This window comes from Cynocephalus volans, chromosome 2 (assembly GCF_027409185.1).
Source record: "Cynocephalus volans isolate mCynVol1 chromosome 2, mCynVol1.pri, whole genome shotgun sequence".
NCBI lineage: Eukaryota > Metazoa > Chordata > Mammalia > Dermoptera > Cynocephalidae > Cynocephalus > Cynocephalus volans.
The window spans coordinates 106,715,091-106,725,505 of record NC_084461.1 but is presented as its reverse complement, the minus strand read 5'-3'; positions in this window follow the sequence as shown (position 1 = coordinate 106,725,505).

The window sequence follows — 10,415 nt, the reverse complement described above, 5'->3', positions numbered from 1 at the left end:
AACATATAGTTTTATTCATTTTTTATGTTAGTATAATTAGACTGCTAACATTTTACACTACTCTGTGATAGAAGGCTAATTCAGCTCCTTTGCAATCATCTATGCTGAGAAAGGAGACATTAATTTGGATAATAATTCATATTGTTGTTTAAAGAGCTTAGAGATAATTAGCTGATAAAGAATGATAAGAAATACATACTTGATTACCAATTAAATATTTGGTAAGACATAAATGAAGTAATAAATGCTGTGACAATATTAAAATTACTTACAGTAAATTAATAAATAAATTATACCTAGTAATATTTTTGCTCTGAAATTTACTTTGTCATGTTAATATAGCTACTACAGATTCCTCTTGAATGGTGTTACTGCAGTATGTATTTTCCCATCCTTTTACTTTTATCCTACCTGTATCACTATAGTTATGGGTTTCTAATTGATAGCATGTAGTTATATCATGTTGTTGTTTTTAGTCCATTTTGACAAATTCCATCTTTTAATTGATGTTTTATTTACATATTAAGTAATTATTGTGTATACTTAGGTTTACCATTTTATTGTTTGTTTTCTGTTTGTTCATTCTCTTATTTTTCTTCTATTTCATATTTTCTTCTTTAAAGTTTTAAAAAAATCCTTTAATAAACTATTTTATTTTATATATTGTTTCTGAATATATCTCTTTATATAATTTTTAGTATATATTCAAATGTTTACAAAATATGTAAGTAATGCTTCATAGTCTATTTTAAGTCAATATTTTTGTTCTTGAATCGGAATGTAAAAATGTTACCATCATGGGGATTTCTTTACCCTCTTTCATAATGTTATAGTTGTCTGATTATTGCTTATATATATATATATTGAAAACACCATCAAAAAATGTTTTAATTTTTGTTTCCAAACCAAACATTTATTGAATAATTAAAGAGAAGAATAGTCTCTTTGCATAGTTTATTTACTATTTTCTTATTTTCCTTCATTCTTAATTTTCCAAGTTTTCTTCTGATATTATTTCCATCTGTATTAAGAACATTATCAATCTTTTTAGATCAGGTCTGTTGTCTATGATTGTCCTTGTTTTCTACCATCTGAGAAGTTTTCTAATTTACCTTTTTTCCTTTAAGGATATTTTCAATGGATGCAGAATTCTGAGTTGATATTGTCAACAGTTTAAAAATGTAGCACTTCTTTCTGGTCTTCTTCTTTTTTTTTTAATAAGGATATTTATTACTGTCAGTTTAGCAATAGTAAAGATCCATACTGTCAAATAAAGTTTCTTTTTATTTATTTCTTAAATTAATTTATTTTTCAATTAAAAAGTAAAAACTGTATACATTTATCATGTACAGTGTGTTGTTTTGAAATATGTATACATTGTGGAATGGTACATTGAGCTAATTAACATATGCATTACCTTACATGCTTTTTTTAGTGAAAACATTTAAAATCTACTCTTAGCAATTTTTAAGAATATAATACATTGCTGTTAACTATAGTTACCATGATATACCCAGTAGGGTGGTTGATAGATCGTATGGCAGTTCTACTTTAATTTTTGAAGGAATCTCCATACTGTTTTTCATAATGGCCTTACTAGTTTACATGACCATAAACAGTGTGCAAGGGGTCCCTTTTTCCACATCCTTGCCAATACTTATTTTTACCTTTTTTGATATTAGTCATTCTAACAGATGTGAGGCGATACCTCATTTTGTGCAGAAACTTTTTAGTTTAATGCAATCCCATTTGTCAATTTTTGCCTTTGTTAGACTCGCTTTTGAGTTCACATCCAAAAGAGTTATTATCTAGACCAATGTCATGGTGCATTTCCTGTTTGTTTTCTTCCAGAAGTTTTACAGTTTCAGGACTTATAGAGTCTTGAATCCATTTTGAGTTAATTTTTGTATATGATGTGAGATAAGGGTCTAATTTTCCTTCTCTTGCATATAGATTGCAGTTGTCCTAGCACAATTTATTGGAGCAACTATTCTTTTCCCATTGTGTGTTCTTGACACCTTTGTTGAAAATCAATTGTCTGCCAATGTATGGATTTATTTCTGGGTACTCTGTTCTGTTCCATTGATCATTATATCTGTTTTTATGGCAGTACCATACTGTTTTGTTTACTATAGTTTTGTAATATGTTTTGATGTCTGGTAGTGTGATGCCTCCAGCTTTGTTCATTTTGCTCAAGATTGCTTTGGCTATTTGAGGTCTTTTGTGTTTTCATATGAATTTTGGAATTGTTTCCTTCTATTTCTGTGAAAAATGTTGTTGGCATTTTGAAAAGGATTATGCACTGAATCTGTAAATCATTTGGGGTAGTGCAAACATTGTACCAATATTAATTATTCCAGTTCATGAACATGAGATATCTTTCATTGATGACTTCTTTAATTTCTTTTAGCAATATTTTATAGTTTTCAGTATACATGTCTTTCACCTCCATGGGTGAATTTATTTATAAATATTTTATTTTATTTTTGGTTAGCTATTGTAAATGGGATTGTTTTCTTGATTTCTTCTTTGAATAGCTTGTTGTCAGTGTATAGAAATGCTAGTCATATTTCATTTTGTATGCTGCTACCTGACTGAACTTGTTAATTAATTCTAACAGCATTTTTTTTTCTTGAAAAGTCTTTGCGGTTTTTTATATATAAAATCATGTTATCTGCAAACAGAGAAAATCTAACAGTTTTCTTTTTAATTTGGATGCCTTTTATTTCTTTCTCTTCACTAATTCCTCTGAATAATACTTTCGTATTTTGTTGAATAGAAGCAGTAAGAATGGGTATCCTTTTCTCATTCCTGATCTTAGAAAAATAGTTATCAACTTTCCACCACTGAGTATAATAGATGTGGGATCATCATTTATGTCCTACGCTGTGTTAAGGTACATCCCTTCTATATCTAATTTGTTGAGAGTTTTAACTATGAAAGCACGTTGAATTTTGTCAGATGCTTTTCTGCATCTATTGAGATGATCATATGGTTTTTGTCCCACATTCTGTTAATGTGATGTGTATCATTTATACATTTGTGTATGTTAAACCATTCTTACATCCCTTAAATAATTCCCAGTTGATAATGGTGAATGATCCTTTTAATGTGCTGTTGAATTTGGTTTCCTTGTATTTTTTCTGAGCATATTTGCATGTATGTTCATTAGGTAAATTGGCCTGTAATTTTGTTTTCTTGTAGTGTCTTTGTTTGACTTTGGTATGAGGGTAATGATGGCCCTGTATGATGAGTCTGGACATATTCCCTCCTCTTCAATTTTTAAGAAGAGTTTGAGAAGGATTGGAGTTAGTTCTTTAAATGTTTAGTAGGATTCAGCAGTGAAATATTATGTCCTGGGCTCTTCTTTGATGGGAGACTTTATTACTTATTCAATTTCCTTGCTCATTAATAGTCTGCTCAGTTTTCTTATCTCTTCATGATTCAGTCTTGGTCGGTTGCATGAGTCTAGGAATTTATCCATTTTTTCTAGGTTATTCAACTTGTATAATTGTTCACAGTAGTCTCTTAAAATCTTTCATACTTATGTGACATAAGTTGTAATGTCTCATCTTTCATTTCTAATTTCATTTATTTGGCTCCTCTCTATTTTTTGTTTAGTCTCACTAAAAGTTTATTGATTTTGTTTATTTACAAAACTAACTATTAGTTTTGTTGATCTTTTCTATTGTTTTTCTAGTCTGTATTTTATTATTTCTGCTCTGATCTTTATTATTATTTTTCCTGCTAATTTTGGGCTTAATTATTATTTTTTTTCTTTTTCTATTTCCTTGAGGTATAACATTAGGTTGTGGACTTGGAATATTTTTTCATTTTTCATTGCAGGCATTTATTGCTATAAACTTCTCTTTTAGAATTGTTTTGCTGCATCCCATAAGTATTGGTATATTTTGTTTCCATTTTCATTTGTCTCAAGATCTTTTTTAATTTCCTTTTTAATTTACCTATTGGTTATTCAGGAATATGTTGTTTAATTTTCATGTATTTGTGAATTTTCCAAAATTCCTCTTGTTATTAATTTCTAGTTTTACATCATTGTGGTCAGACAAGATACTGGATATGATTTCAATCTTCTTAAATTTGTTAAGACTTATTTTCTGGCCTAATATGTGATCTGTCCTGGAGAATGTTCCATGAGCATTTGAGAAGACTATGTATTCTATTGCTTTTGGATGAAATGCTTTGTACATGTCTGTTAGTTCCTTTTGATCTAAAGTTCTAGTCCTCTGTCTCCCTATTTGTTTTCTGTCTGGATTATCTGTTTATTGCTGAAAGTGAGGTATTTAAGTCTCCTATATTATTGTATTACAGTCTAACTCTCCCTTTAGTTCTATTAATATTTGCTTTCTATATTTGGGTGTTTCAATGTTGGGTGAATATATATTTACAATTGTTATATACTATAAATGAATTGACCATTTTATCATTATATGATGATGCTCTTTGTTTCTTTTTACAGTTTTTGACTTAAAATCTGTTTACCCTGGTATGCGCATAGCTACTTTCACTGTCTTTTGGTATCCATTTGCATGGAATATTTTTTTCCACCTCTTAACTTTCAGTTTATATGTGTAACTACAGATGAAGTGAGTTTCTTATAGGCAGCACATAGCAGGGTTTTGTTTATTTATTCTGCCACTCTATGTCTTTTTATTGGAGCAATTAATCTATTTACATTCAAGATAATTATTGATTGGTAATGACTTAACTACTGCCATTTCATTAATTGTTTTCTGTTTGTTTTTTTCATAGATTATTTGTTTCCTTTTTCCTTTTTTGGGGGGAGAGGGATTTCTTTATGATTAGCTAATTTTCTCTAGTGCTATGCTTTGATTCTTTACTTTTTAACTTTGCATGTCTCCTCTAGGTTTTTGCTCGGAGATTATCATGAGGCTTACAAAAAACATCTCATAATTATAAGTTGAGACTGTTTTAAGCTGAAAACAGCTTAACACTGATCACATATAATAGCTCTCTACAGGCCTGGAGCCTATGTTTTTGGTGCCGGCATGGAGGCTGGGTGTGCAGGTGCTGGCTACAGGCTGTGTCCATGAGGCCACCCTGGATCAGCCCGTGGCTGGGGTCTAGAGGGACAGGCCTGGACCCTGGGTTTGCTAGAACAATTCTAGACCCTGAATCAACTGGAGCATGTAGCTGCAAGAATCAGCATGGCTTTGAGCAGGTATGCAGTCTGTTTCCATGGGTGCCTGCCTGGTGTTTGAATCCAAGGGTTCCAACTTAGCACTGAAGTCAGCGTGTAACCTAGGACTACAGGGAATTGCTCAGCACTGGGTAGACCTGTATCCTGTATCCTCAGGGATTTTCCTGAAGCCTAGAACCCCAGGTGCCTGCCTGATAATTAGGGCTACAGGGGCTGATGTCTTGCTGTAAAGGGCCAGCCAGGTGCAGAGGGATTTGGCCTAGCATTGGCACAGGCCTAGAGGCTAAGTCTGTGGGTACCAGCCTGGAGTCTGAGGCTGTGGGTATGGGAACCTGCTTGGTGCTGGGTTATACTGAGGTGAGCCCAGCTTTGGTGTCCAAGGCAAAGTGCAGTGCTTACTTCCCTTTCATTCCTCAACACTAGTTGAAAATATTTTGACTAAATATTTGCAGTCTTTGAATTGCTGTTTTCTGTCATTCGTGTGTCATGTTTTGGGGATGCTTCCAAAATAATTTGTGTGTGTGTGTGTGTGTGTGTGTGTGTGTGTGTGTGTGTGTGTGTGTGTGTTTAGATCATAGCAGTTTGATTACGACACATCTAAGCAAAGATTTATTGAACATATTTCAATCTGGGATCATTGAGATCCTTAAATTTGTAAACTTGTATTGTTCACTAAATTTGAGCAAGTTTTTATACGTTATTTCTTTAAATACTTTTTAACATCACATTCTTTCTTTTTGCCTTTTGGGACACCAACAGCATAAATTTTAGAGGGTCGTTAATGTCTCCTAGTCCCGGAAGCAGTGTTTGTTTATTTTCCTATCTTTGTTTCTTCCTGCTATTTAGTTTGAATCCTTCCTATTGATCTGTCTTTAAGTGTTCATCCACCCTCTCCTCTGCCATCTTCACTTTGCTATTGGAACCATCCAATGAGATTTTTACTTCAATTATTGAATTTTTCAGTCCTCAAATTTCCTTTTGTTTCTTCTTTAATCCTCGATTTCTTTGCTGACCCTTTTTATTTTTGCATTTTATAAAGGGTGTTACGATCACTTATTTGAGCATTTTTATGATGGTCAATTTTAGATAGCTTATCTTTGTCACTTTGGTGTGAGTTCATTTTTTCTGTGTGTTTCTTTGTATGCCAAGTAGTTGTATATTGTAACCTGATTATTTTTAGTATCACATTATATGACTCTGGGTCTAGTCTAAATCCTGTGGATAATGTTGTATAAATCAGGCAATCAGTGTGGTTGACTTACCGGTGACAAATTTCTAACACACCTTACGTGGACTCTGGTTCCATTGTTAGCTTATTTTTTCAAATTTTTGCAATGCTCTTGGAATTTGTTCCAAGGGTGTGCCACCCAAGTGATCATTTTGGGACCTGGGTAATTTTCTATTCATTGGTTTGATATGCTAAGAAAGAACAAATCCATGGGTGTAGAATATTAATAGTATGTTTTTATTTTTAAATTTTATTTTGTCGATATACATTGTGGCTGATTATTGCTCCCCCTCACCAAAACCTCCCTCCTTTCTCCCTCCCCCTCCCCCCCAACAATGTCCTTTCCGTTTGCTTGTCGTATCAACTTCAAGTAATTGTGGTTGTTATATCTTCTCCCCCCCCCGTTTTTTTTTGTGTGTGTGTGTGCGTGCGTGTGTGTGTGTGTGAATTTATATATTAATTTTTAGCTCCCACCAATAAGTGAGAACATGTGGTATTTCTCTTTCTGTGCCTGACTTGTTTCACTTAATATAATTCTCTTGAGGTCCATCCATGTTGTTGCAAATGGCAGTATTTCATTCGTTTTTATAGCTGAGTAGTATTCCATTGTGTAGATGTACCACATTTTCCGTATCCACTCATCTGATGATGGACATTTGGGCTGGTTCCAACTCTTGGCTATTGTAAAGAGTGCTGCGATGAAAATTGGGGAACAGGTATACCTTCGACTTGATGATTTCCATTCCTCTGGGTATATTCCCAACAGTGGGATAGCTGGGTCATAAGGTAGATCTATCTGCAGTTGTTTGAGGAACCTCCATACCATTTTCCATAGGGGCTGCACCATTTTGCAGTCCCACCAACAATGTATGAGAGTTCCTTTTTCTCCGCAACCTCGCCAGCATTTATCGTTCAGAGTCTTTTGGATTTTAGCCATCCTAACTGGAGTTAGATGGTATCTCAGTGTGGTTTTGATTTCCATTTCCTGGATGCTGAGTGATGTTGAGCATTTTTTCATATGTCTGTTGGCCATTTGTATATCTTCCTTAGAGAAATGCCTACTTAGCTCTTTTGCCCATTTTTTAATTGGGTTGCTTGTTTTCTTCTTGTAAAGTGGTTTGAGTTCCTTATATATTCTGGATATTAATCCTTTGTCAGATGTATATTTTGCAAATATTTTCTCCCACTCTGTTGGTTGTCTTTTAACTCTGTTAATTGTTTCTTTTGCTGTGTAGAAGCTTTTTAGTTTGATATAATCCCATTTGTTTATTTTTCCTTTGGTTGCCCATGCTTTTGGGGTCGTATTCATGAAGTCTGTGCCCAGTCCTATTTCCTGAAGTGTTTCTCCTATGTTTTCTTTAAGAAGTTTTATTGTTTCAGGGTGTATATTTAAATCCTTATCCACTTTGAGTTGATTTTAGTATACGGTGAGAGGTATGGATCTAGTTTCATTCTCCTGCATATGGATATCCAGTTCTCCCAGCACCATTTGCTGAAGAGGCAGTCCCTTCCCCAGTGAATAGGCTTGGTGCCTTTGTCAAAGATCAGATGGCAGTACGTGTGTGGGTTGATTTCTGGATTCTCTATTCTATTCCATTGGTCAGTGTGTCTGTTTTTATGCCAGTACCATACTGTTTTGGTTATTAGAGCTTTGTAGTATAGCTTAAAGTCAGGTAGTGTTATGCCTCCAGCTTTGTTTTTTTTGCTCAGCATTGCTGTGGCTATGCGTGGTCTATTATTGTTCCATATAAATGTCTGGATAGTTTTTTCCATTTCTGAGAAAAATGTCTTTGGAATTTTGATGGGGATTGCATTGAATTTGTATATCACTTTGGGTAGTATGGACATTTTCACTATGTTGATTCTTTCAATCCAAGAGCATGGTATATCTTTCCATCTTCTTGTATCCTCTCTAATTTCTCTTAGCAGTGGTTTGTAGTTCTCATTATAGAGATTTTTCACCTCCTTGGTTAACTCAATTCCTAAGTATTTTATTTTTTTGGTGGCTATTGTAAATGGGCAGGCTTTCTTGACTTCTCGCTCTGCATGTTCACTATTGGAGAAAAGAAATGCTACTGATTTTTGTGTGTTGATTTTGTATCCTGCTACTGTGCTGAAATCATTTATCAATTCCAGCAGTTTTTTTGTAGAGGTTTTAGGCTGTTCGATATATAGGATCATGTCATCTGCAAACAGGGACAGTTTGACTTCATCTTTTCCAATCTGAATGCCCTTTATATCCTTCTCTTCTCTGATTGCTCTGGCTAGTACTTCCAACACTATGTTGAATAGGAGTGGTGAGAGTGGGCATCCTTGTCTAGTTCCTGTTCTTAAAGGAAAAGCTTTCAGCTTTTCCCCATTCAGGATGATATTGGCAGTGGGTTTGGCATATATGGCTTTAATTATGTTGAGATACTTTCCCTCTATACCTAACTTATAGAGGGTCTTTGTCATGAATGAGTGCTGAACTTTATCATATGCTTTTTCAGCATCTATAGAGATGATCATATGGTCCTTGTGTTTGAGTTTATTAATATGGTGTATCACATTTATTGATTTGCGTATGTTGAACCAAACTTGCATCCCTGGGATGAATCCCACTTGATCGTGATGAATAATTTTACGTATGTGTTGCTGTATTCTGTTTGCTAGTAATTTAGTGAGGATTTTTGCATCTATATTCATCAAGGATATCGGCCTGTAGTTTTCTTTTTTGGTTATATCTTTACCTGGTTTTGGTATCAGGATGATATTTGCTTCACAGAATGAGTTTGGGAGATTTGCGTCCGTTTCAATCTTTTGGAATAGTTTGTAAAGAATCGGTGTCAATTCCTCTCTGAATGTTTGGTAAAATTCTGCTGTGAATCCATCTGGTCCTGGGCTTTTCTTTGTTGGGAGCTTTCTGATAACAGCTTCAATCTCCTTTATTGTTATTGGTCTGTTCAAATTTTCTACGTCTTCATGGTTCAGTTTTGGGAGCTTGTGTGTGTCCAGAAATTTATCCATTTCCTCCAGATTTTCAAATTTGTTGGCGTATAGTTGTTTATAGTAGTCTCGAATGATTCCTTGTATTTCAGATGAATCAGTTGTAATATCACCTTTTTCATTTCTAATTTTTGTTATTTGAGTCTTCTCTCTTCTTTTTTTTGTTAGCCATGCTAATGGTTTGTCTATTTTATTTATCTTTTCAAAAAACCAACTTTTTGATTGGTTGATCTTTTGAATTGTTTTTTGGTTTTCAATTTCATTCAGTTCTGCTCTGATCTTAATGATTTCTTTCCGTCTGCTAACCTTAGGTTTCGATTGTTCTTGTTTTTCTAGTTCTTTAAGGTGAAGTGTTAGGTTGTTCACTTGCCATCTTTCTATTCTTCTGAAGTGAGCGTTTAATGCAATAAACTTTCCCCTCAATACTGCTTTTGCAGTATCCTACAGGTTTTGGTATGATATATCATTGTTTTCATTAGTTTCAATAAATTTTTTGATTTCTTGCTTGATTTCTTCTTGGACCCATATGTCATTAAGTAGAATGCTGTTTAATTTCCATGTGTTTGTATAGTTTCCAGAGTTTCGTTTGTTATTAATTTCTAGTTTTAATCCATTGTGGTCTGAGAAGATACATGGGATAATTCCAATTTTTTTGAAATTATTGAGACCTGATTTGTGACCTAATATGTGATCTGTCCAGGAGAATGATCCATGTGCTGATGAGAAGAATGAATATTCTGAGGTTGTTGGGTGGAATGTTCTGTAGATATCTGCCAATTCCAATTGGTCTAGAGTATTGTTTAGATCTTTTGTTTCTCTACTGATTCTTTGCCTAGATGATCTGTCTAATATTGACAGTGGGGTGTTCAGGTCACCTGCTATTATGGTATTAGTGTCTATTTCCTTCTTTAGGTCTAATAGAGTTTGTTTTATAAATCTGGCTGCTCCAACATTGGGTGCATACATATTTATGATTGTTATGTCTTCTTGATGGATCAGTCCTTTTATCATTAAGTAGTG